Source organism: Aquarana catesbeiana, linkage group LG02 (assembly GCF_042186555.1).
Source record: "Aquarana catesbeiana isolate 2022-GZ linkage group LG02, ASM4218655v1, whole genome shotgun sequence".
Classification (NCBI taxonomy): Eukaryota; Metazoa; Chordata; class Amphibia; order Anura; family Ranidae; genus Aquarana; species Aquarana catesbeiana.
This window is the reverse complement of record NC_133325.1, coordinates 95,389,303-95,415,894: the sequence shown is the minus strand read 5'-3', so window position 1 is coordinate 95,415,894 and position 26,592 is coordinate 95,389,303. Positions and strand designations below refer to the sequence as shown.

At 41.8% G+C, this 26,592-nt stretch overlaps 1 protein-coding gene across 2 annotated transcripts in view; it reads right to left on the bottom strand.

Annotated features, from left to right (window-relative positions):
- The window catches only part of FAM124A (family with sequence similarity 124 member A), a 109,872-nt gene that overhangs the window by 66,543 nt on the left and 16,737 nt on the right, over positions 1 to 26,592 (bottom strand). The window lies entirely within an intron of this gene.

The window sequence follows — 26,592 nt, the reverse complement described above, 5'->3', positions numbered from 1 at the left end:
TGAGGACACCGCGTAATTCCTGGACAGGTAAGTGCCCTAATAGCAAAAGTCAGAAGCTGCAGTATTTGTAGCTGCTGGCTTTTAATTTGTTGGCAGGGGGCTGGAGCTCCTCTGTAACACCTGAACACTGTCTCCCATTGATAGCATGAAGTCACTGTTTGTTCAATAATTTTTTTAAACAACATATATCAAGCCAGGGTGGTGCTTGCAGCGATACCTCGGCCTCCAATTTCAGCCAATTCAGCAGGAGTTAGCCAAAATTGTATGGTCGGCTTAAAGGCTAGGTTCACCTTTTCTAAAATATATCCTATGCAGTCAAGGAGCCTCAGTAGAAATTAAAAAAAAATGTGTAGCTATGTAAAATGGTCATTAACCACTTCAATACCGGACACTTTTACCCCCTTCCTACACAGGCTAATTTTCAGCTCTCACTGCTGTCACGCTTTGAATGACAACTGCGCGGTCATGCAACACTGTACCCATGTTACACTTTTACCATTATTTTGTAGAGCTTTCTTTCTGTGGTATTTAATAACCACTGGGTTTTTTGTTTTTTGCTAAATAAAGGAAAATATTTTTTTTTTTTAAGTTTTTTCCTCTTTATTTTGCAAATAAATAATCTTCCTTCGTAAGTTTGGTCCAAAATGTATACTGCTACATTTCTTTGGTGAAAATAACCCAAATCAGTGTATATTATTTAGTCTGTAAGAAAGTTAGAGTCCACAAACTATGGTATATATATATATACGTATATATATATATATAAATCAATCTAATGTACTGACAACCTATCCCCCAAATTACCCCTTTTTGGAAAGTAGACAGTCCAAGGTATTTAGTAAGAGGCATGGTTTTTTGAAGTTGTACATTTTTGTCACAAGTTTTTGGAAAAAAAAGAAATTAAAAAAAAAGTTTGTTTTCTCAATTTTTAAAAAATTTTTAACATACTGTCACCAGTGCAGTACAGCATGATCATATAACTTGTGTGACAGTGATCAGGGACACTGACTGGTGACAGCATGTAAACAAATAAAATAATAAAAATAGTTTTCATTTTTTTTATTTTCTTTTAATAAAATGTATTTTCTTTTTTTTTTAGATTTTTTTTCTTCTTTATATAGAGTGACCAGAGCAATACAGTGTTACCATAGAAACACTGTACTACTCTGGGGAGGTGATCAGGATATATATATTTTTTTTACACACTATGATTTCTTATCATTTTGAATTTTACAGTTATAAGTAACCATTTTTTCTAAATGAAAACTATTCATTCAGTGTTTACTATTGTGATTAGCTGTAATTGGCCCCAGCTAATCACATGGTACAGATGGACTCTGATTGTCTGTACAATGTGATCACTGTGACCAATCACAGAACTCATCGCAATAGTACACAATGAAAGGCATGAATCAAAGCCTTTCATTGTGTACAACTGTATGTGACCTGCTGTAATGACAGATCGCACTGGAGCGCGTCACGTGAGTCAAAAGACATCCAGCCAAAACAACAGGGCTCCCTTTTTTCAATAGGCTGGCTAAGAAGGGGTAATTCCATCATATATCTAGGCCATTTGCCCCCCCCCCTGAAGTCTGTCTGAAAAACTCCCAGTGAGCAACCTCCGTGTCCTGCCTTATTGCTAGCATGTGAAAACCATTGGTTCTTGGTACTGTAATGCTGGGAGTGAGAGAAATTTTTTTTTTTTTTTTTTTATGCCATAGCAATAAGGCAGTTGTGGGGGTTGCTAACTGGGAGATTTTGGAAGGGTCCCATTGGCCTACAGGTATTTATTGAATATTTCACAAAGCTGCTCAGTTTTTTAATACCTACTGGGGCTCCCTGACTGCATAGGCTATTTCCTGGAAAAGGTGAACTTAGCCTTTAAAGAAAGTAAATAAAAATAGAGACTCTGGCTGCTATGGGTAAGTTAGTACTTCTTTCAGACACTTTCATGTAAAGTATGAATCACAAATTGCGTGTAAATGGAAACAAGCATTAAGTAAAATTGTGTTCTTCTACCTGTCACCTTGGATCTTTGTGGTTGCACAATTTCATTTACGGTAAAGGAAATGTATTCTGAATTTGATTACATGCTCAACTCTCCCTGTGTTCATTTACATTGTAAAGAAAAAAGCTTTGATTTTCTATAATGAAAAAACAAGGCCACTGTGCCCCCTACCAAACATTTTCCACTATGAGCTTATTTTCCATAAATATAGTCATGAATATAAAAAGTATTAAACCAATATTGTATTTAGCAACCCTCATATTTAGTTAAAGTGATACTAAAGGTATTTTTTTTTTAAATAACAAACATGTCATACATACCTCCACTGTGCAGTTCGTTTTGCACAGAGTGGCCCCGATCCTCGTCTTCTGGGGTCCCTTGGCGGCCCCTCCCCGCATCAGATAACCCCCTAGGAGAAGCTCTCTCCCGGGGGGTTACCTTGCGGGCGTGCTCCCGAGTCCAGTATTCAGCGTCCATAGACGCCGAATGCAGGACTCGGCCCCGCCCCCCGCATCATTGGATTTGATTGACAGCAGCGGGAGCCAATGGCTGCGCTGCTATCAATCTATCCAATCAACAGCCAAGAACCCCCTAGCAGAGAGAAGGCGCGTGCCCGTGGGACAAGTTCGAGGGTCCAGATAAGTAAAACGGGGGGACTGGGAGCCGGTCACTGACAGGTGTTTTTTCACCTTAATGCATAGGATGCATTAAGGTGAAAAAACATGAACCTTTACAACCCCTTTAAGTATAATTTTGGGTAAAATAGAAAAAGTAAACCAACTAAATACATTTCTTCCATTGCAATACATTTTATAAAGATATAAAGGAGCAATAGACACTACACACAGGATATATACATGACCTGTACACCACTTAGAATACAGCAGAAATGGTAAAACAAGATATACTGGTATCGTTCCTGTATTGTACTACCTAACAAACAGATCTGGACAACATATTAAGATATATAGAGCTGTCTTATTAGTGGCTCCACTCACTTTCACCATTTAGGGCAGTCATGCGTGGATCAAATTTGGCCGGTTCAGTAGAGACTGACTGTATGGGCAGGCTGGTTGTACACAAGTTGTTTCAGAACCCGAAGTTTGGTGCTTTAAATAGTGCACAAGTTGAATGAAAATTGTTTTAACTAAGGCAGCACCATACACATGCAGGACAACTATCATTACAATTTTTTTTTTTTTTATTACATAGCAGATGTTCAAAAAATTAGGCATTAAGTGCATGGAGAAATACACAGCAACATCTTTGTGACGGACTGCTTGGTACTCCTCTTGGCTGTTTCCGTCGTTATACAGCTTCCTCTAGTCTGGAACCAGGTATTATAGCGGATTATTGCACACAAGATCTAGACAACACTAGCTTAAGTGCAAACTGGAACTGACTTTATTGTAAATTCAAACAGAATATATACCATGCAAGATCAGGTAAGAGCTTGATCACATTAACATAAACATAAACAGTATGCTAATCAACCACTAGTCACTTAGCACCAGCTTCCAAGTAGGACCCAGTAAGTAAGACCTAGGGCTGTCCAAACCTCTAAAAGGATTAGCAGACAGACAGAAACAATAGGTGAGGCCTAGGAGGCACACAAAGTTCAGCTTTGATGGTCTTCTCCTCTTTTCCACACGACAGTGTTTAGGGATGGTGATTGACAGCTTGTGTCTGACTAAGTACATCATGGGCAGCAGAAGGTGACAAACGCCCCCTATATCCAGAAGTACTGTTTTTTTTTTAAGGACTCTGAAAATGGGATGGAGTAGCAGGGGAGAATGGCGAAGGTGTGTATCAACTGAAAGGTGAAAAGAATGTTGTTATTTACAGTAACACGCTTCAAAGCAATTACAAAAGTATTGAATACTACTACCTTCATCAGTCAAATATTTGTGAACCTAATGGCCTAATGTCAAGCTTAGCTATGTACCAGTAAAATTATCCAGTGCAGGACCAGGCCCATCCTAGCTCTCATTTGCCATGCATTTAAAATATCCAGTGGTATGTGGTCAATGCACAAACTGAAAGTTGGCAGAGTCTGCAAAATCTCTGCCTCTGGTCCTCTCTGATGTAAGTCGCAGGTTTGCCCACTGCTAGTATCCTCCGCTCCTGCCCACTATTGTCGCCCACATCAGAATCATGGGATGCAGAAAGGCCGTGAAACTTTATTTGAAAATGAAAGAAGACAAGAAAAGGATTCACTATCGTCACGAAAAGGGGTAAGTGAAGGATACTAAAATCAGAAGGTCTTGGTCAAAAGACATCACACTACATATGCAGTTTCTGTATCTTGCAATTGGGGCCCATACCCATTTACTCTTGAGCATTCAACCTTATAATCCAGTGCTACACATTCCCAGGTATCCTGGTATTAAGACCTTTCTGACTTCCCTTTCTTTGGGATGAGTGCTACAATTTTATATATGTTACAGATTGTGACAGACCCAACAGGAACAGGGGCTTTTTGGAGAGGACTGCAAGGTAGCCTATTGCCTACTGACTATGGGCCCTGGCTTTTGAGAGGGCTCTATTCTTGGAGTGTGCCTGGAGGACCCTTGGAGTGGTCTTGCTTCAAATTCAGGTCCATGTCTCCCCAAAACACACAGACTCTGAGAACCTAGGACCTGGATACAGATTTGGAGCCTTTTTACCCAAATCAGTAATGACTGCTTCACTCCCAACTAGACTGTGAGACTCAGAGCAGATGTTAATATAATCAGCTCAAAACAACCTGATGCTAGGGTCTCCTGATATAATTTTTTTACTAAAGTGTCTTTGCCCCATTGTGTACCTCCTAGGTGTTAATTAAGTTGCCTATTGTTTCTGTCTGTCTGCTATACCTTTTAGAGATTTGGATAGCCCTAGGTCTTACTTACTGGGGAACTGGTGCCAAATGGTCTGGGCACCTAGGCTTGTTTAAGTGACTAGTGGTTGATTTTGATATGTTATGCAACAGACAGCATGGATTCATGAAAGACAGAAGCTGTAAGACAAATCTGATTTCTTTTTATGAGGAGGTAAGTAAAACCTTGGACAGAGGAGTGGCTGTGGCTGTAGTATACTTGGATTTTGCAAAAGCATTTGACACGGTTCCCACACACGGGTAATGTGTAAGGTAAAGCCTACAGGCTTGGAAAAATCCGTTTTAAATGGATAGAATACTGGCTAAAAGACCAAATTCAGGGAGTAGTGGTTAATGATTCATGCTCTGAATGGTCTAAGATTATCATTGGTGTACCCCAAAGTTCAGTGTTGGGACCCTTGCTTTTTAATAAATAATATAGGGTCTGGGATTAAAAGTACCATTTCAGTCTTTGCAGATGACACCAAGCTATGCAGTGGAATAACGTCCTTACAGGATGGTGCCAAATAGTCTGAGCACCTAGGCTTGTTTAAGTGACTAGTGGTTGATTACAATAAAGGCAGTTCTAGTTTGCACCTAAGCTAGTGTCGTCTAGATCTTTGGTGCAATAGTCTGCTATAATACCTTGTTCCAGACTGGTGGAAGCTGTATACTGACCGAAACACCCAAGAGGGTGCCTAATTGGATATCTATGCACAATTATTTATTCGCTCCATGGGTAGATTGCCTGGAGACATTTTTAGTTGACGTTTTTTGAGCTGCATGGTTTATTATTCCATTTCTTCCGTTTGTCTTTTTGAGCCTTTTTGTACTGTGGCTAAGAAGTGCTAGGCCACAATGTTCAAATTAGAAAAGTTGTATGTATAAAATTCCTTTAATAAAGAGTATCTGAGTAAAAAAATGATGGGTCAAAAGATGAACTAAGTCTTTATATAGCATTTTCCTTCTACAAGAACTGCAGGATTGTTGGATTCCAAAAGATATGGACAGCTGAATTTATATGCAAATCTTAACTTTTTCTGTGACCCCCAACTCCTCCAATGCCTCCTATTGGTCCTTTCATGCCATAGACAGCCACTGACCAACAGAAAGATTTGGGGCCCAAATTCTACAGTAATGGTCAAGATTAGCATATAAATTCAGCTGCCTATATATTCCAGGATTGACCGATTGTTTTCATATGTGGCTTAGGCTTTTACAAAATGGTAGCCTCTGCACAGTGCAAAATTTCAATTATCGAAGTTTGTTTTAAAGCATTTGAATACATTCAGCTGTAAGAAGGAAAGTGCTGTTTTAAAATACATGCATGTTTGCTTTGTTTAATACAGGCTCTTCAGTTCCCCGTTCTGATGGTATCATTAAGCTTAAATTCATTGAAAGCCGACTGAGAGAGCAGTAATCCTGGTTTTGTATTGCTCGCTAGTCACTGTACTTCACCTCAGAGGAATGTAACTTCTGTGAATGTACTTCACTTTGAATAGATGTCTGTTGGCACATCAGTTTTAGAGTTTCACTCTAAACAATGGCTTGACCGAAAAGACATTTCAAAGCCTCGGTGGCTTGGCTTTATTATTCTCTCTATGTCATGTTCTCATTTCGGAAAGCCGGTATTTCACTGAACAATAGAAAGTTACATATATTCTCCCAATCTCATCATTTCAATCTTTTGCTTAAGCATTTGAATATTATTTGAACATTGTGTTATAACCTTCATCTGTGGAACTCAGCAAAGAGCTTAGTGAATTCTGCTGTAGAGATCAAGGATCCCCACTATGATCAAAGTCAAAATAGTGAAATAACTCTATCCCTCAATAGTTTAGAATGAAAAATATCTACACAAAGGGCATTATGATATTTTTTTTATAATCAAGGCTGTTCGCAATCCTAAAATTCTAAATTAAAAAGCTATACCTGCTTGTTTCACCTGATTTAACCTTTCTATTGTAAATTTTCACACCATGGAATTATATAAGGCTTTTGTTCCAAATTCAAAGACAAAATGATTTTTCAGAGTTAGTTTCAACAAATATCTTCTCACCTGAATGCACATCTAGAAAGGTGCCAAAAGAACAATATCATAAGGAAGGAATATGGTTAGGTACTGCATGGAGCTTGCATGTTCTTCCTGTGTACATATAGGTTTCCTCCAGGTTCCCTGGTTTCCTCCCACACTCCAAAGACATGCTGGTAGGTTAATTGGATCCTGTCCTAACTGGCCCTAGTTTGTGTCTATGGATAGGCTATGCACATATGGTATCACATTCTGCATGCAGTCCCAAGCCCCAGCAATTGGGGAGATTTGAGGAAAGACCTGGCAAGCAGCAAGCAGGATAGGAACGACCTAAAAGTGGTTGTAAAGACCGAAGTTTTTTTTTATCATTCAAAAGTGGAAGCTCCACTTGTTTGCTCCCCCCCCCCTCGGGGGGGGGACAGGTACCTGATTTTGACAGGTATCCTGCCACACTTCCTGGGAGACCTGGCTGCAGCAAAGGCCCCCCGGAGGTTTGGCCCCCCCTCCTCCTTCCTCCACCGTCGGGCCAGTTAAAAAGCACAGCGTGCTTCGTGCATGCGCAGTAGGAAACCAGCTGTGAAGCCGCAAGGCTTCACTGCCAGTTTCCCTTACCACGTATGGTGCCGGCAGCACCCGAGAGCTGAACGGAAAATCAGCTGGGGTGCTAAAATCGTGGCATCCCTGTACTAATATTAAAAGTCAGCAGCCAGTATTTGGAGGGGGTGCTCGAGCTCCGCTTCAAGATAAAAAGCCCTCTGTGTGCAGCAGCTCCCCTAATACTTATCTGAGCCCATCTTGATCCAGCAATGTTGCACGGGAGACTCAGCTGTCCGGGACTTTCCCTCCTCATTGGCTGAGACAGCAGCGAAGTGCCATTGGCTCCCGCTGCTGTCGATCAAAGTCAGTGAGCAATGAGAAAAGAGAGGGGGCGGGGCCAGGCCGACACAGGGAGCTGTGGCTCGGCTTGGGTGCCCCCATAACAAGCTGCATGCTGTGGGGGTACTCAACAGGAGGGAAGGGCCAGGAGTACCAAAGAGGGACCAGAGAAGAGGAGGATCTGGGCTGCTCTGTGCAAAACCATTACACAGAGGAGGCAAGTATAACATGTTTGTTATTTTTTAAAAGTAGAACTTTAACATTGATTATTTATAATCCTCAGGCTGCTAGCACTATAAAATAAAACATATATCATATTTACTTGCTTTAAACTTTTCTTTTTACATTTGTTCAGTTACTTCCTGGTTTCTTGCCTAGGCAAATGATGTCATACATCCGAGGAGTCTACAGGAGGGAAGGAGAGGTTTTCTCAGCTAAGCACTCTCTCCTGCATGCATGCTTGCGCTAAGAAAAGTATGAACAGCGATCTGTCATCTCCCCTAGAAAGTCCCACCCCCCCCTTCAGTTAGAACACAGTGGGGGAACACACATTTAACCCATTGATCGCCCCCTAGTATTAATCCCTTCACTGCCAGTGACATTTTTACAGTAATCAGTGCATTTTTATAGCACTGATCGCTGTATAAATTCCAATGGCCCCAAAAATGCGTCAAAAGTGTCCGATGTGTCCGCCATTACTAGTAAAAAAAAAAAATAATAAAAATGCTATAAATCTATCCCCTATTTTGTAGACGCTATAACTTTTGCGCAAACCAATACACGCTTATTGCGATTTTTATTATCAAAAATATGTAGAAAATCTTTATGGCATTTTTATTATTATTATTTTTTTTTTACTAGTAATGGCGGTGATCAGCGATTTTTATCATGACAGGGACATTATGGCGGACACTTATGACACATTTTTGGGTCGACTGACAATTATATAGTGATCAGTGCTATAAAAATGCACTGATTACAGTTAAATGTCACTGGCAGGGAAGGGGTTAACACTAGGGGGCGATCAAGGGGTTAACTGTGTTCCCTGACTGTGTGTTCTAACTGTAGGGGGGAGGGGACTGACTATAGGAGATGACATATCGTGGTTCCTTGCTATTAGGAATTTATGATCTGCATCTCCTCTCAGAACAGAACTGGGATTTGTGTATTTACACACACACGTTCCTGTTCTGCCTCTTGTGCCCACGATCGCTCGTGGCTGGCAGTTATCGCGACTGCCGGTTCACGAGCATCGGTGCCCCCACAGTGCAGCGGGCACGTGCGTGTGCCTGTGGGGGCGCGTGTGCCTGCTGTCCCGCTTACAGGAGCCAGCGTACAGCTACGACAGCTGGCGTGATCGTGCCGACCTGTCGCCGTATGACGGCGGCTGGACGGCAAGTGGTTAACCACTTGCCGACTGCGCCCAGCTATGCTGTCACTGGCTTCAGTACATGCCGATCAGAGGTTCCCAGCCAATAATTTATGTCTGGGAACCACCGATCATCGGAACAATAGGAGAGAGCTTTGTGTAATGAGACGATTTTGGTTTCCACACATTCAACTCTTTGATTGCACCGGATTTTAACCCCTTCCCAGCCAGTGTCATTGGTACATATTATTAGCACTGATCACAGTACTAGTGTCACTGGAGATGTCAGGGGCAATTAGTCAGTTCCCACAAAGTTTCAGCTATTGTCAGTTTGCCCGCCGTTCCGCTATAAGTCGCTGATCACTGCCATTACTAGTATAAAAAAAAAATAATATTTCCAGTATATATCTCATAGTTTATAGATGCTATAAATTTCACGCAAACCAATCAATATGCACTTTTTGGGATTATTTTTTTTACCAATGATATGTAGCAGAATACATTTTGGCCTAAATATATGAAGAAATTAGATTTTTAATTTTTTTTTTTTTTTTGGATATGTTTTATAACAGAAAGTAAAAAATATTGTTTTTTTTTTCAAAATTCATGCACATTTTTCCTTTATAGCGCAAAAAATAGAAAAACCCAGTGGTGATCAAACACCACAAAAAGAAAGCTCTATTTATGGGCAAAAAATTATATAAATTTTGTTTGCGCACAGCATTGCATAACCGCGCAAATTACCAATTAAAACAGCACAGTGACGAATAGCAAAAAATGGCCTGGTCATGAAGGGGGTAAAATCTTCCAGAGCTGAGGTGGCTAAATAAATACATTTTTATATGTATCTTATTTATTTTGTGTTTTTTTCTCTATCTGTTACTATGCAACACAACTAAAATACACACACATATAGATGTATCCAGTGAGTAAAATAAGTATTGAACACCATTTTTCTAGGTAAATATATTTCTAAGGCCCCTTTCACACGATCGGACCGTTCAGGTCCGCCTGTCAGTTTTGACGGCGGACCTGAACGGGCGATCCATGTTAGCCTATGGAGCGTCGGATGTCAGCGGAGACATGTCCGCTGACATCCGACCCCGTCCGATCCGCTAAAAGCAGACGTATGGCTCTACGTCCAGATCCGTCGCTGGCGGATCGGATCGGGTGAGATCTGACGAAAACGGACACGCTGTCCGTTTTCGTCCGATCCCTCCATAGGCGGCAGCGGCGCCTGACAAGCCCCTCCCCGCTCAGTGAGCAGAGAGAGACCTGTCATCCGCCGGCTCAGCGGAGATCAACGGACTGATCTCCCGCTGAGCCGGCGGACCGAGGCGGGCTCCGTAGAAACGGAGCCCGCCTCGTGTGAAAGGGGCCTAAAGGTTCTATTAACATGAAATTTTCACCACATGTCGGTAACAACCCATGCAACCCATACATACAAAGAAACCAAAACAAATACGTTCAGAAATTAAGTTATGTGTAATAAAATGGAATGACACAGGGAAAAAGTATTGAACACATGAAGAAAGGGAGGTGCAAAAATACATGGAAAGCCAAGACACCAGCGGAAATCTATCAGTAATTAGAAAGCAATCCTGCCCCTTGTCAATGCAAATTAAAGAGGAACTTCAGTAATTTATTTCAACTTTCCATCTATTAAATCTTCTGCTCTTGTTGTTTTAACTTTGGATAGTAAAACATTTTTTTCTGCCAGTAAATACCTTATACAGCCCACTTCCTGTTTCTTGTCTGGTAAAAAGCCTAGGCTTATGACATCATGCACAGCTCTCTCTCACTCTTGTGAGAGTTTGCCGGGAAGGGAGGGGGGATGAGTCATAAGAGGGCCAATGAGAGCTGCAGAGCTGGAGGTGTGCCCCTGTGTGTCCGTGTAAATCCAGGAAATGAACAGGCAGCAGCTTCAGCTGCCCACGGTTAAAATGGTTGCAGCCAGACTCAGTGGAGGGAGATTTCTGCAGTATATTTGGCAAGTACAGAATCACAGTATATATAAAATAATATGCAAAGTGGTTGGAGGGAATTTTCAGAATGCCAAGGATGTTTTTATTACAAATTATGTGAGCAGACTGCAGTTCCTCTTTAATATCAGCTGGTTCAGTTTCAACTGATGGCCTATAAAAAGGTGTCTCATTACCAGGGTGTCACACAAGAAGCATCTCATGAACAGTAAAAGCAAAGAGCTTTCTCTCAAGACCTTCACAACCTTATTGTTGCAAAACATACTGATGGCATTGGTTACCGAAGGATTTCTAAACTTCTGAATGTTCCAGTGAGCACTGTTGGGGCCCTAATCCAGAAGTGGAAAGAACATCATTTCACCATAAACCGACCACGACCAGGTGCTCCTCTGAAGGTTTCTGACAGAGGAGTAAAAAGAATTATCAGAAGAGTTATCCAAAAGCCAAGGACCACTTGTAGAGAGCTTCAGAAAAACCTGAAATCAGCAGGTACAATTGTTTCAAAGAAAACTCAACTGCCATGGCCCGTATGCACGCTCACCACGCAAGACTCCATTGCTGAAGAAAGAGAGCATGTTGAAGCTTGTTTAAAGTTTTCTGCACAACATTTAGACAGGCCTGTGAAAACTAGGGGAATATAGTCTGGTCAGATGAGACCAAAATGTAACTCTTTGGATGCCATAATATACACCACGTTTGGAGGTCGTATGGCACTGCACATCACCCCAAAAACACCCCCATACCAACAGTGAAGTGTGGAGGTGGGAACATGATGGTGTGGGGCTGTTTTTCATCATACGGTACTGGCAAACTTCATGTCATTGAAGGAAGGATGAATGGAGAAATGTACCAAGACATTCTTGATTAAAATCTGCCGCCATTTACCAGGATGATGAAAATGAAACAAGGGTGGACATTTCAGCAAGACAATGATCCCAAACACAAAGCCAAGGAAACTCATTTGGTTTCAAAGAAAGAAAATAAAGCTGCTAGAATGGTCCAGCAATTCACCTGACTTGAATTGAATAGAAAATCTATGGAAAGAACTACAGATCAGAGTTCATAGAAGAGGCCCACGGATACGGAACCTGCAAGATTTGAAGACTGTGTGGAAAATGAGCCAAAATCACACCTGAGCAATGCATGCGACTAGTTTCTCCATACAGGAGGTGTCTTGAAGCTGTCATTACCAATAAAGGATTTTGTATGAAGTATTAACCACTTCAGCTCTGGAAGGTTTACCCCTCTTCATGACCAGGCCATTTTTGCGATATGACACTGTATTACTTTAACTGACAATTGCACAGTCATGTGACGCTGTACCCAAATAAAATGTATGTCCTTTTTTTTCCCACAAATAGAGCTTTATTTTGGTGGTATTTGATCACCTGTGCGGTATTTCTTTTTTGCGCTATAAACAAAAAAAGACTAACAATTTAAAAAAAGAAAAAATATATCTTTTTTACTATCTGCTGTAAAACATGCCCAATTAAATTTTTTTAAAAATCTAATTTCTTCATCAATTTAGGCCAATATGTATTCTGCTACATATTTTTGTCAAAAAAATCCCAATAAGCATACATTGATTGTTTTGTGCAAAAGTTATAGCGTCTACAAACTATGGGATATATTTTTGGAATTTTTATTTATTTATTTACTAGTAATGGTGGCGATCAGCTACTTATGCGGCGGACAAATCAGACACCTGACACTTTTTGGGGACCAATGACACTAATACAGTGATCAGTGCTAAAAAAATATGCACTGCCACTGTACTAATGACACTGGCAGGGAAGGGGCGATCAAAGGATTAAATGTGTTCCTAGAGAGTGCTTGCTAACTGTGAGGGAGGTGCTTGTACTGTGAGAAGGCAGAGATCCGTGTTCCTGCTTAGTAGGAACACAGGATCACAGCCTTCCCTTCTCACAGAAAGGCAATCTGCCTTGTTTACATAGGCAGATCGCCGTTGTGCCTGTCTCCCGAACGATCGGCATGACCCGTGCGTGCCCCAGACCTGGGAAGCTGCAGAATCACACACAGGTACGTGATTCTGCCCAGAGTGGCCACCCTGCTGCAGTAAATGCACGTGGGGCGGTCGGCATCTGGTTAAATAAATTACAGTTAGCGTAACTTAATTTCTGAACTTATTTGTTTTGGTTTCTTTGTATGTATGGATTGCATTGATTGTTACTGACATGTGGTGAACATTTCATGTCAAAAGCACCTTTAGAAATATATTTACCTAGAAAAATGGTGACGTGTTCAATACGTGTATGTATATATATATATATATATATATATATATATATATATATATATATATATATATATATATATATATATATATATATATATATATATATACATACATATACACACACACACACACACACGTGTTTATCTTTCTGATAAGGTTAAAAAATTAAGGTATAAGCCAATAAGTAGCTCTCTATTTCTGTACAAATTTAAGTGACAATAAATGTACCATGTGTTTTCCTAGAAGCTGTACGTGCAAAGCTGTACGATGTAAACTAATTGGCTTATTTGTACTTCTTTGTCGCCAGCATTTGAGCCTCCGCTCATTATTCGGGCACTATTTTGGTCTAGTAATCTGCCTGTGGGTTTCACCGGCCGAGGGCATGTGGCAGCTTGAGAGTATGTTATAATGAATGCGGAGTAAGAGGCTGTGCATTTAAATGAATCATTGTCACCTAATAATGGCGGGTTTAAATCCCTGCTCGAAAGAGATGAATGATGTAGTGTCCGTTGAAATGGAAACTGCAACATACATTCACTACTATTGAATCAAACTAGTTAAATCTTTTTAGCATATGATCCTGCTTTTATATTTTGAAATAATACTTTTCTTATTTTGCTTATTTTCTTTCCTTATTTTAATTAATTTTACAGTTACGTTGTCCATTAGAAAGATAAAGGTCTTATCCAAGAACTTGAAATCAGCTGGAATTCATTTATGCACGTTAATGTTTGATCCCTGGTGTTTAGCTGGTTCTAATATATTGCAGTAGCCAAATGTCACAGACCATCTATAAGGTCTCATAAGTGACAGTGTGTTACTTTGCCCATTTTTCCTTTAATTAGTAGCAGATGGTTGAAAGGTCAATGCTCCAACAATACTTTAAAATAACATAGGTTTGGAACAAAGAAAAGTCTCTGCTCACTAAAATGGGGGCAAAGTCTCTGCTCCCATATAAGAAAAGTCTCTTCTCACTCAGACAGGGGCATCCAGGCTCTGCATCCTAATTAGTAATTCTGCACAATTGCTGTATTTTGCTGATCCTCCTATCTCACTGGAAATCTACCAGACCAGGATTGTCTGTCTCTATCCATACTGTAATAAACTATTACTCAACCAGAATTCTGTAGGACCCCAAGGTTCCTCCAGAGGTTGCCACTGCCAGGGGTTCCTTGAGCTGTGAATTCCTATTCTTCCCACTAACCACCAAAGTAAGATTAATTTTGCCAATGCCCCCTGATGGACTAAATTATTAGCAGGGGTTCCACGAGACCTAAAGATTATTTCAAAGTTCCTCTGGGGTAAAAAGTTTGAAAAAGCACGCTTTATTATAATGAAACATTAACCATGTTCCTGGAAGCCAAACATGGTGTAACCTTTGCCAAGCTTAAGGTCCCATAGGTTGTTTTGGGAGCAGCCGCTTTTATGCAAGTCAAAAGAAAGGTACCTTTTGGCTCAAAATAATCTATGGAATTCATAAAGAAGGTATACAGTGTTCTTTATAATTGCATCATGCCTCTGCAGGACAAATATTTGTGCTTTGGGGCAACCACTGACATCTGTTTGTGGAGGCACACTGAGGCTCTAGATCAGTGATATTTAAACTGAGGCCCTTTGCTTGCCTTTATCCAGGCCTTGGATCACTCACTATTCCTCCCACTGATACAAGACAATATTCTGCCAACTGACAGCAACAATGGGGCACAATTTCTCCCACTGACACCAACAATAGGGGAACTATTCCTCCCAATGATACCATCGATGGGGCACTATTCCTCCCAATGATTCCAATGATGAGGCACTATTTTTCTCCCTAATACTAAAGGCGGTGATGTTTACTCTCACTGATGCCAAGAATAATTTACACTCCCGCTGGCCACAGTCCGGCCCCCCTAAAGTCTGAAGAACAATAAACTGTTTAGAAAGTTTGCAGACCCCTGGTCTAGATTATTAGTTTGTGGAGGAACGCTCTGAATTACTGGTACATGAAGGAATCTGCTAGAACATGGATTCTCAACCAGGGTTCCTCCAGAGGTTGCTAGGGGTTCCTTGAGAAATTACCAATTATTCCTGCCTTTCAGATAAGTTATCACTGACACCATTGATCTTTTTTAGCTACCTATAAGGGGGCAATTCTTCCCAATGATCTCAAGTGTAAGGAGAAATTCTTCCCACTGACCATCACACTAATGTATCATGAGTTGTAAATATAGTAATTATTAGTAGGGGTTCCCTGAGACCGGAAAGCTCTTTCAAGCATTCCATTGTGTTGAAAAGGTTGCTAGAAGATCAGTTTATAATCACATCGTTTCAGTGATTATAGATTGCAGCAAATCTTTCATAGTTGAGGTAAGGGAGCAATGGGGCAGGTGAATAGCTTTCTTCTTCTGGATAGCATGCATGAGAGACTGAGCACTTAACTAAGATGCTGATATTAGCAGACCAACCAGCACTACAAAATACGTTAGTTTTAGTTAGAGATGTGAAAGTGGAAAGACGTACTTTATATGTAGAATAGGGCACTACTTTCTGTTAGAGGTAAAAATATGGAAAACAGTTTGTACATGTCAGCTAGCAGTAAACTAACATGATTTAGGATATATGTGATGGCTTACTCAATGAGGCAGTGCAAAGAAATAATATAATGTTTAAAGTGCAATAACACATAGGAACTACTAATTAAATAATTTATTTTAGATTAACTAACGTGTATCTGAACCTACCAACAAAACTTCAATATATTGCAGTTTACCAGTCCTTAGATGTGGTGGCTGCGCTAGTTTTATTTTCAGACCTTTTTTTGCTTTTATGACAATGCTCATTTACTATAATGTAACTATGGAGAAGCAAGCATTATCACCCTAAGCTGCTCTATTGCTCTGACTACAAAACACCTCCTACCCTCATCTCTATAATAAGGAGGAGCAGTGGTAGAAGGCACGGGAACTTACAAGTTAATTGGATTTCTGTGAGAACCAAAAGGTATTTTCTTACACTTATTAAACAGATACAACAGGTATAGTCCCACAGGTATGATATATACATAGTTACATTGGTCCAAGCTTCAAAAAATGCCATACCTGGAATTCTTCTTTAAAACTTTATTTAATAACTTTTTGATCTTGGTAACGTACTGTGAGCTGCATGTGGGCGGGGCCCCTTAGCCCTGTGCATGGCGGTACCTTTTGCGAAGAACGTGCTCACCAATGCCTGGGACTTGGCGGAAACCACAGTCATGTGAAAATCTAACATTAAGGCAGTTCCCCCACTTAGAGATGAGCCATAACACTGTGTACAGTAATAAAATACAGACTTCCCATGTAAGTGCTGTCCCATGTCACTACACACGGTAACCTAATGTATGTTGCCTTAGGAGGCACGCTGCTAAGCCTGTGCCCACTCCACCAGTCCAGCGTTACTTCACTCCCAGTAACAGAATGGAGTCCCGCCGTGCACCTAGTGTGGACCTCATGTGTGTACTTGCTAATTCCTTCACTCTCATACCCATGTGACCAGGTCATGGATTGCTATAATGTGGGTTTGGTTCCAGTTGTTACTGGAAACAATCACTAGGGAGGAAGCCAGAACATTGACCCCATCGCTATCAGAGGATCTGTCACCTTTACCAGGTACCACGCCTAATGACTAATTGCTTTGTGCCTTGACCTAGTGCTTGGTTACTAATAGCAACTACACTGCTTCCCTTGCCTGACTTGCCGAGTAGACCTTCTGAGCTTGATACCTCACATGTGCCTTACAGACCCTGGTTCTTTTGATATGACAGAAACAACATGCACCCCTTTAAATAACTTCAGATCAGGCTCAGAACAGCAACTTTACTGAAGAGCTTCCTAGTACAGTCCAACATGAACAGTAATACCATAGTCTCCATAACTACCTCTAACTGGCTGCCCAGACGTACCTTTAAAAGGTAGTAGTCCATCTTGGCATTCTCCATGTCTTGGTTGTTCTATGGAACCCTGGTGCCTCCGACAGACTGCAAGGCATAGCACTCCTTACAGCATGTCCCTTCTGATGTGGCCCATCTGAACCCGGCATTCTCCCACATTTATATCACTGGTGAGTAGCCTGGATCCAAAAAACTCAGGAACTGAATCACACACGTTTAACTCTTCCTCCCAGCTTGGGCCAGCCACTAACTATCTAAAAAACCTGTAGGCAACATGCTTACAAGTAGTTATAATCATATTTAGCAGTGGTCCCCTATGAGTGCTCCAAAATCTTCAGCTTTCCAATTCTCTCACAGCCCCCTAATCCTGCTTGGGGCCACATCACCTCCCAATGACAGCCAATACAATGATCTCAGATCACACGCCACTCACCTTCTTCAGTCTCACAGCTTTATTGAGATATGTGGCAGAGATACTCCTTCCCGCTCTTCCCCTCTCAGGTTTCATCCCTCTGCTGGAGCTGAAACTGGTCTTACACCTGTACAATTATGTTCAATTGTACAGACATGAAAGTATAAAAATCACTCGACTGACCGTTGTATGGTGCCTTCATAGACTCAACTAATTTTATATCAATGTCTCAATTTTTGAAGAACCAACAGTCTACTTTTGTGTTAACTTCCTCAAGTGCATGTGCATAAGACTTTTTACGATCTTTCTTAGCCGGGAATACATTTAGCGAATTAGAAATTTGTTCATTCCTATTAGATTCAACAAAAATTTTCCATCCTTGTTCTCAATTTTTTTTTTACTCTGGTTGAAACTTAAAGTGCTACTAAAGCCAGGACCCTGCATTCACTATATCTGGTCAGTACACAGAACATGAAAATGCAATTATTTTAGTAAATATAAACTACTAAATACCTTTTCTCATCAGCAGTATATAGCAGTCTTGTGACTTCTATCAGTGTCCGGCTGAGCACTGGTTAAAGCTCATAGGAGATGTTTTCATTCTCCTCTTACTGTTACTATGAGACTTCATGACTCCTGACCCTCTGTCTGGACAGCATTGATTGGCCCTGTGCTGATCACATGCACCCTCCCAAGAAAAAAAAACTCTCTAGCAATACACACCAAACTGAGCATGTGCAGAGTGCCCCCAAGACTATGTACTATTAGCAGATGGATTGGGGACTGTGGAAGAAGGGGAGGATCAGAGAAGGCAGGATCGAACTGCCTTTTTGCACAATGCGCAGGATGAACCCCTTAGGTTCCACAGTGAGCATAACAAGCATGCTTTACTGTATATACAGACTGATTTTACTTCTGTGGGTTTAGTAATACTTTAACTGTTAGATGATCAAATGAACATTTGAAAAGGGATATCTTTTGAGCAAAATCCTACACGTGTAAGGCCAGCTTTAGTCTTAAGCCTAGTACACATGGGCCGAATGTCGGGAGGCATCGGCCAGTTCAATAGAAACCGGCCGACATTCGGCCTGTGTGTACGTGAGCCGGTCCAACAGAAGATGGTCTGCCGATCGGCATCCAATCAGCACTCTCAGAACTGACCGGTGCATTCTGGTGGAGGGGCTCTACACAATAGCTGTAGAGATCACTGTACTAGCATTGTAGTTAGTACAGAGACTCCTCCCGAGCTGTCAGTTTTTTTTCGTTCAAAAAAAAAAAAAAGGTAGTAGTGTCTACCAGGCTTTAGGGTGAATGAAGGTGAGCGGTATGTGGCACGACATAATTTTAGGGATTCCTTCTGGGTAAGAAGGTTGAGAAAACCTGTTGTAGGTGCTCTGTGACTATCCTATACAATATTTCAAAACATACTGGACCAACATACTGTAGTTGAAGGTAAAAGGGAAGAAGAGAGAGAGATAGGAAGGTAAGAACAAGAAAAGGGGAGAGAGAGAGAATAAATGAAAGAGAAAAACAAATATAACAATATGCTATTATATGTAAATATAACTAATAAACCGTCTCTTGGCTTATGCATTATTAAAATAATAAAATTGTTCAGTACGTTCTACATTATTGATACCAAGATCTTCAGTATATGGGCCACCCTTTGAGCTTAAGATTAAAACGGCATTGTGACCATCGGCAAAAACGCTGAATTTCATAGATCATCTAATTAAAAAGTCGACCCTTCTGTATCATTTTTGGCCCATTTTCTAAGATGTTCACTGCCTGTTCTATTTTCCTCCCAAGGACAAATACATTTGTTTATGAGCAGTCTTTTTTTTTTTTTTTTTTCCTGCCTGTTGCAAAACTCATTCAGCATCTGTTCTCCTGGATAATATGATATAGCAGTATGTTCTTCCCATCATGGGAATCCCCAAACAATGTCATCAGCAACCATGGTGGTCCTCTGTCCATGTTACAGAGCACGCTAATGACTGTGATAAAAAGAATCTAGCGGTGTTTATTCTTCCCACTTCCCACTGTCTGGGTACCGCTGGACGCAGGTGTTTTATTTCACGCGCTGCTCTCCTATTGGAAGTGGGCTCAGCAGTCCATCAATCACTGGTGCACCGATGCCCCTTTCCAATCATTAGTGAGTAGTTACAAGCAACTGCAGAAGATATCCCTTCAGTAAATAAACAAATGACTCACTAAGTAGTGTTTATGGGCCGCTCAACTTGTTCACAGCCTGATAACGGTGAGGAATGTTATTGTAACATCTGGACAATAAAACAACCCGCATACCTCCTAGCTGTAGAGAAACACAATCAAATATTTATATCCTGGCCTTTATTCTTTATTGGAACTGTTTTGCCTCTAGAACTCATTTCAGCTACAATTTAGGAAGGGCGCGTGCGTTTTACTTATTTATAATAAAGGTAGAGAGAAGTATTACCAGTCAGGTTATGGTATGGTGGACCAAATGTCATTTGACAAACCACTGTGAAGGACGGCAACCTCTTCTTAGAGAAACAATAATCGATAATCCAGAACAAGTATTCAGATATAAACTTCTAATGCCCTGTACACACGGGAGGACTTTTCGGCAACAAAGGTCCGACAGTCTTTCCGACAGACTTTTGAGCGGACTTGTCTACACACGATCACACCAAAGTCTGATGGATTTGTACGTGATGACGTACACCGGACTAAAATAAGGAAGTTGATAGCCAGTAGCCAATAGCTGCCCTAGCGTCGGTTTTCGTCCGTCGGACTAGCATACAGACGAGCGGATTTTTTGACCGGACTCGAGTCCGTCGGACAAATTTGAAACATGTTCCAAATCTAAAGTCCGTCAGATTTTTGACCGAAAAAGTCAGCTGCAGGTCCGATGGAGCCCACACATGGTCGGATTGTCCGCCGGATTCGGTCCGTCGGACCAGTCCGGTCTAAAAGTCCGCTCGTGTGCACGCGGCATGACTTTACTTCCTAATTTGATTACTTGTTCCAGGTCAACTCAGAAAGTATTGAAGCGTAACGTTTGGCATAATAGCCAGGCAACTAGGATTTCCAGAAGGAGATAAACACTACCAGCCTCAACGTTTCAGAAAAAAATGTGTTTAAAGCTGATCCCTGGGAATTAGCCAAATGTATCCTTCTGGTGACCCCCCTTGCACTGCAATCGATAAATGTTTGTTAAAGTGAAACTTTTTTTTTCTATTTTTTTTTTTTTTCTATTAAAAAAAAAAAAAAAAAAATGTTATACTTACTTGCTCTGTGCAATAGTTTTGTACAGAGCAGCCCCGATTCTCTTCTTCTGGGGTCCCACGCTGGTGCTCCTAGCTCCTCCTCTTCGGCAAGTTCCCCCATGGAAAGTCGCTTTCCATGGGGATAACCGTGCTTGCTCGCTCCCGAACCGCCCTGTCGGTGCCTATTGACACAAAGCGAGCAGCTCGACCCAGCTCCCCCATCGCTCGGCCCAGCATTTGATTGACAGCGGCAGAAGCCAATGGCTCCCACTGCTATCAATCTGCCCAGGGAGGAGGGTGACAGCGGATGTATTACTTACCTTACCCCTGCTCCAGCTGGCTCTGGTGCTCTCCTTCCTTTCTTCGAAGACCCTAGACTTAAAGCAATTGTAAAAGCTTGTTTAAGAAAAAAAATAACAAACATGTTATACTTACCTCCTCTGTGCAGTTGCTTTGCACAGAGCAGCCCCGATCCTCCTCTTCTAGGGTCCCTCTTTGCTCCTCCTAGCCCCTCCCTCCTTTGAGTGCCCTTCGGCCAGCAGCTTGCTACAGAGGGCACCCAAGCTGAGTCAGAGCTCTGTGTATCTAATCAGACACGGAGTCTCTACCTGGCCCCGCCCCCTCTCTCCCCTGATTGACTGACTGACTTTGATTAAGAGCCGCGGGAGCCAATGGCGCTGTTGCTCTGTCTCAGCCAATCAGGAGGTGTGTACTGGATGGCTGAGGGGATTATGTACATCGCTGGAGAGAGAAGGAGTTCAGGTAGGTAATTGGGGGGTGCTGGGAGGGCTGCTACACACAGAAGGCTTTTTTATCTTAATGCATAGAATGCATTAAGATAAAAAAACTTTTACCTTTACAACTCCTTTAACCACTTGCCAACCAGCTGCCGCAGTTTTACTGCGGCAGAATGGCACGGCTGCTTGCCCCCGGAGCCGATGCGAGTGCCTGGGTGGAGCGATGACCGCCGGGCTCCCGCGATCGCTCGTGACACAGCGAGAACCGGGATCTGTGTATGTAAACACACAGATCCCAGTTCTCTGAGGGGAGGAGAAACAGATCGTCTGTACAGCGCTTGTGCAGTACGGTGTCTTGCCGAAAAAGTTCCCCCGGCGGATAATGACCCTCATGTACTGCGGAGGCGCAGCGCTTGCGCAGTACGAAGCACTACCGAGCCGAAAATAGCCGAACATACACAGCTGAGCGTCAGCTGTATACCGTGCCTGCGCACATTTAAGACCACATTCTACCACACGCTCCCGATGCTACCAGACAATTCCGCAGGCTCCCGATGCTCCCGCTACTCTGCAAGGGGCGGATAATAAACACATTATCACAGTAATACACCCGCCCCTTGCAGAGTAGCACGAGCATCGGGAGCACGCGGCAGCGTCGGCCACAATGTCCTGCTCATTGCGCAGGCGCCGTGTACAGCTCACTCACAGCTGTTCAGCTTCGGATATTTTCGGCGGCTCCCTTGTTGTTCGTACTGCGCAAGCGCTGCGCCTGCGCAGTACAGGGGGGTCATTATCCACCAAGGGGAACTTTCTCGGCAGAACACCGTACTGCCTTATTGCTGACATTTGTGAGTCTTGTGCAGTGCTGCCGGCTTCTACTTTTTTTTTCTCCCTCCAGCCGCACTGCAGGGATATCTAGTATCTGCGCTCCCAGGTGTCTGTGACCCCTGGGTGCCTCTTTCCTCACAGTGCTGCCAGTTTCACACAGGGAGGTCATTTCAGGATGGTGAGCGGGGGGGGGGGGCGGCTCACCATCCTGAACCAACACACCATCCTCAATGAACACAGGGAGCGATTATTACCGATCAGATATTGCCTCTGTGCTACTAGTCACTTGAATGGGTCTTGTTCGACTTGTTCGGGGTATAATTTCTTTCATGGCTGCAATTCATAGCATCACGACCATTGCATTTTAGCGAAAATGTCATTTGATATTTTCAGAGGAGAGGGGCCCTGTCAGGTAGGCTGTAGGGAGCCCAGTGATTTCTATCAGCAGCTCTGGTGCTGACAATGAAAAGCTACAGGCTTGTGAATGAGCAGTGACAATCCTAATAGCCACAAGCCCTGCAATATCTTCACCTCCCCTTGTAGTGCAAGCAGGCACAGACTATACCAGAGTGGCAACTCTACTCTGAATGCAGGCGCAATGCAGCATTGTTGCCACATCACAGGAGGTGGGCTTCACTGGCAAGATCAACAAGTATTTGTGCAGGGAGACGAAGAATAAAAAATAAGTGCAGATGCACTGATAATTAATTGCTGCAGCACATATTGGGAAGCCACAGTCCTACTTGAAAATAAAACTGTATACGGTGAGGTATTATGCAAAACATAATAAAAAAATAAATACATTTGCAGTTTACATACATTTAATAGCAAACAGTGTAGTGCATGGATTTCTTTATCAAGGCAAAAGTCACATATGTCTTGGTCAAGGAACCCCGCTTAGTTCCCAAACGTCATACTGCAGTGTTTGTGATTTCTCCATGGTACAATAAACAATCCTTTCAAAGAGGAAGGTGTGCTGGCAAACATATCACATTGCAGAATGTCTCACTCCAGTGCCTCCTAGGCTTACATCAAGTATGACTATTTCCTAACAATGGAGTCTAAGAATGTCACGCCGCCATCCCTTACTATGAAGCCCAGTGCCCGAGCAACCTACAGTAATGCATGGTTCCACATAGGAGTTAGAACGTATCTATGCTTATATAAGGAGTTTGAGTGGGCTTTCAGAGGGTTTCAGGTAATGTTGGAGTGAGTTATTCTGATGTGAGAAGTATATGATGAAAACCTAGGCTGTCAGTTTCCTAGTGCTAAATTTTTAGAGTCATTTTACTCTATCCACACGCTCACTTTAATGAAAGAGTGTACAGATGGGACCAGCCCCCAGGATGAATGCTATATAAAATTAGGAAAAAAATTATGAACTTGGGTCATTTTACCCAGATGTCATTTTCTAACCAGCAGCGGAAAACAGCAGCAAGGATTCCCCAGAGTCCGGGATACATTACTCCAAATCTCAACATTCATTGTAGTTCAGTTAAGCTGATACAGGAGCAATGCAGGATTCATATATTTCATATATTCTACTACAAGATGTTTCACATCTTACTATTAGAAAACTGCAGCTGGAATCTTATTGGCTGTTTGCTGTAGACCTGTGGCAGTCCACTTTTTTGGTATGCTGGGCCTTAGGCTTATGTACACGGGATGTTTTTACAACCTCTCCTGAACGATTTAACTTGACAGATAGTAACCCACGTTTAAAACGTCCGTTTTACCGCGTTTACATATGTTGGAAACTGCAGGAGATTTTCAGGGACTACGATCATTTGGTGCAGGAAAGGTCAGTCTTCAGCTTGGTGAATCCCATTACAGGAAAGATGATTATGCATACACAAGGTTAAGCTTACACAAGGGAGAGGTAATGTTATGGGTATTATGAAACTAAAGGTGGCCTTTTGGTTTGGTTTTTTAATAAAATACTTGTTTTTCTCTTTTTTTTTCATCCTTGCTGATCTCCTGCATCCTGTATGAAGCCACTTCTTTCTTATATGTATTTGCTCCAGTGATGGCTCTTTGGGATTTCTCAGGTTGGTTTTCGGCGACTACAGAATGCCTGCATAATATGCAGTGAAAGTCACTTGTCATCTCCAGCAGTAGCCCGCTCATGTGACAAGGTGACAACACAGCAGCACAAGTGGGAGACAGGAATAGTATGATCAGCCTATTAGAGGAAACTAATGAACAAGACCCTTCATAACAGGATCATTGGATATTATTAAAAGCTACAGTTACTGAGGACATCCATGTGGTCCCAAATGTGTCGCACAGCGTACAGTGGGGAGTCATAGGTGCAGCGCACAGCCCGCTGCCAGCAGCCTGTTGAAGGCAATGACAGGTTGAAATGTGCAGCAGCTGTACGCTGATATCTGCACATCCATGTGCTAATTGTGGGCCATATGTGCACAATTTTATTACCTTTTATAGCTTTCCCTAGATCTGGTATTTTTTCGCTTCCTCTAATAGGGTGACAACGCTGTTTGTTCTTCAGTGAAATTGCGTAAAAAAAAAAAAATTGCTTTGTTATTGCTAGTCATGGGCCACATAATATATGTCTTTCTTTTTAATTTGGCCATAGCTCCACTCTAACTGTGTCTTATTTTGTTTGCAGAATCTTTACATGCTTTTCATGCTTTCAGTTACATAGGGAGTTTTTCCGAAGGGAATTCAAAGCTCTGGAAAGATTATGAAAGCCCCACGGTTACCACAGCAATGTGACAACTGACAGTTGGCAAGAGATTAACAATACCCGACTTGCCCTAACAGTCAAATAAAAGCAACATACCTCATTTAGAGCAAGCAATATAATAATAATAAAAAAAAATGAAATAACTAAAAGCTAAATATAATAATAATAATTAAAAAAAACCAGATACTACATAATCAACCATTCTATCTAGAAGGAAGGAAATCAGTAACTAAACAATGTTCTGAAAAAAGCAATGCTACATTAGACACATGACTAACTTGAGCTAAGTACATTTATTTAAACAATATACATTTATTAAACACAATACAGGGAATGAACTAAATTCTATGTGCCGTTATAAAGGCATGCAGGATACTGTCAGAAGTGGCATGCGCCACATTAAAGTGGATGTAAACCCAATGTCATCCTTTCTAAACTACTGCCATAGGGGTCATCTATAAGGATATACATGCCTCCTGTATGTATCTTTACCTGTCAAATGTCTCCACTCTGTCTATCATGAGAACCCAAAAACTGCAGATTCTGTGGGTGGGTCTGTTGTCTGGAGCTCGGTGGGTGGAGTCGTGATGTCAGTAGACTCCCCGCCCACCTCTACACTCCCCTTATCAATATGCATTTTCTCCTGTGTATTTCTTACACTGAACTTCTGCTATGATCTCTAACATCCAGTGAAAAGACAGGAAAGTAACCACATGACTTCAGCATGCCAAATCATGGTGAGGTGTGGAACATCCAATCCTTGCAGAGCTGCTGAAGAAAGGAGTGGGAGGGAATTAAAAAATACTGCATGTCTCTTAGGCTAGTGCACGAGATGTAAATCACCTGTCACTCACAGCAAGGGGGAGGATTTGACAAAGTTTTTCTCAGTTTGTCAAGTTTTATCTCACTGAACAATAAAAGAGGATTGCTCAGAGATGGATTAACTCTGTGTGGCAAGAACTGGGCTCAAATGATAGGAAATCTTATACTCTACATTATGACATTAAAAAAAAAAAAAAAAATTTGGGTTTACATCCACCCAAACTAAGTGAAAATAGAAAATGAAAATAAAAAACTGGAATAGAAACTGACACATGTGGAGCAGACAGTCCTGAAAAAGGTCTCTCTGCACCATCTGCACCAGTTTCTATTTCAGAGTGCACCTAATTCACATAGGGAATGCAGCAGTTTTCCCATCTATAAAACTGCTGCAGATTCCGACCTTGTCGTACAGGATGTGGGATGTCAGCAGGCAGGTCACATCCCTCTCTGCCCGTGCACTCATCACACTACACAAGCAGAGCTTGCCGGGTTAAAGTGGTAGTAACCCCTGGAATTTTATTTTTACCTACAGGTAAGCTTATAA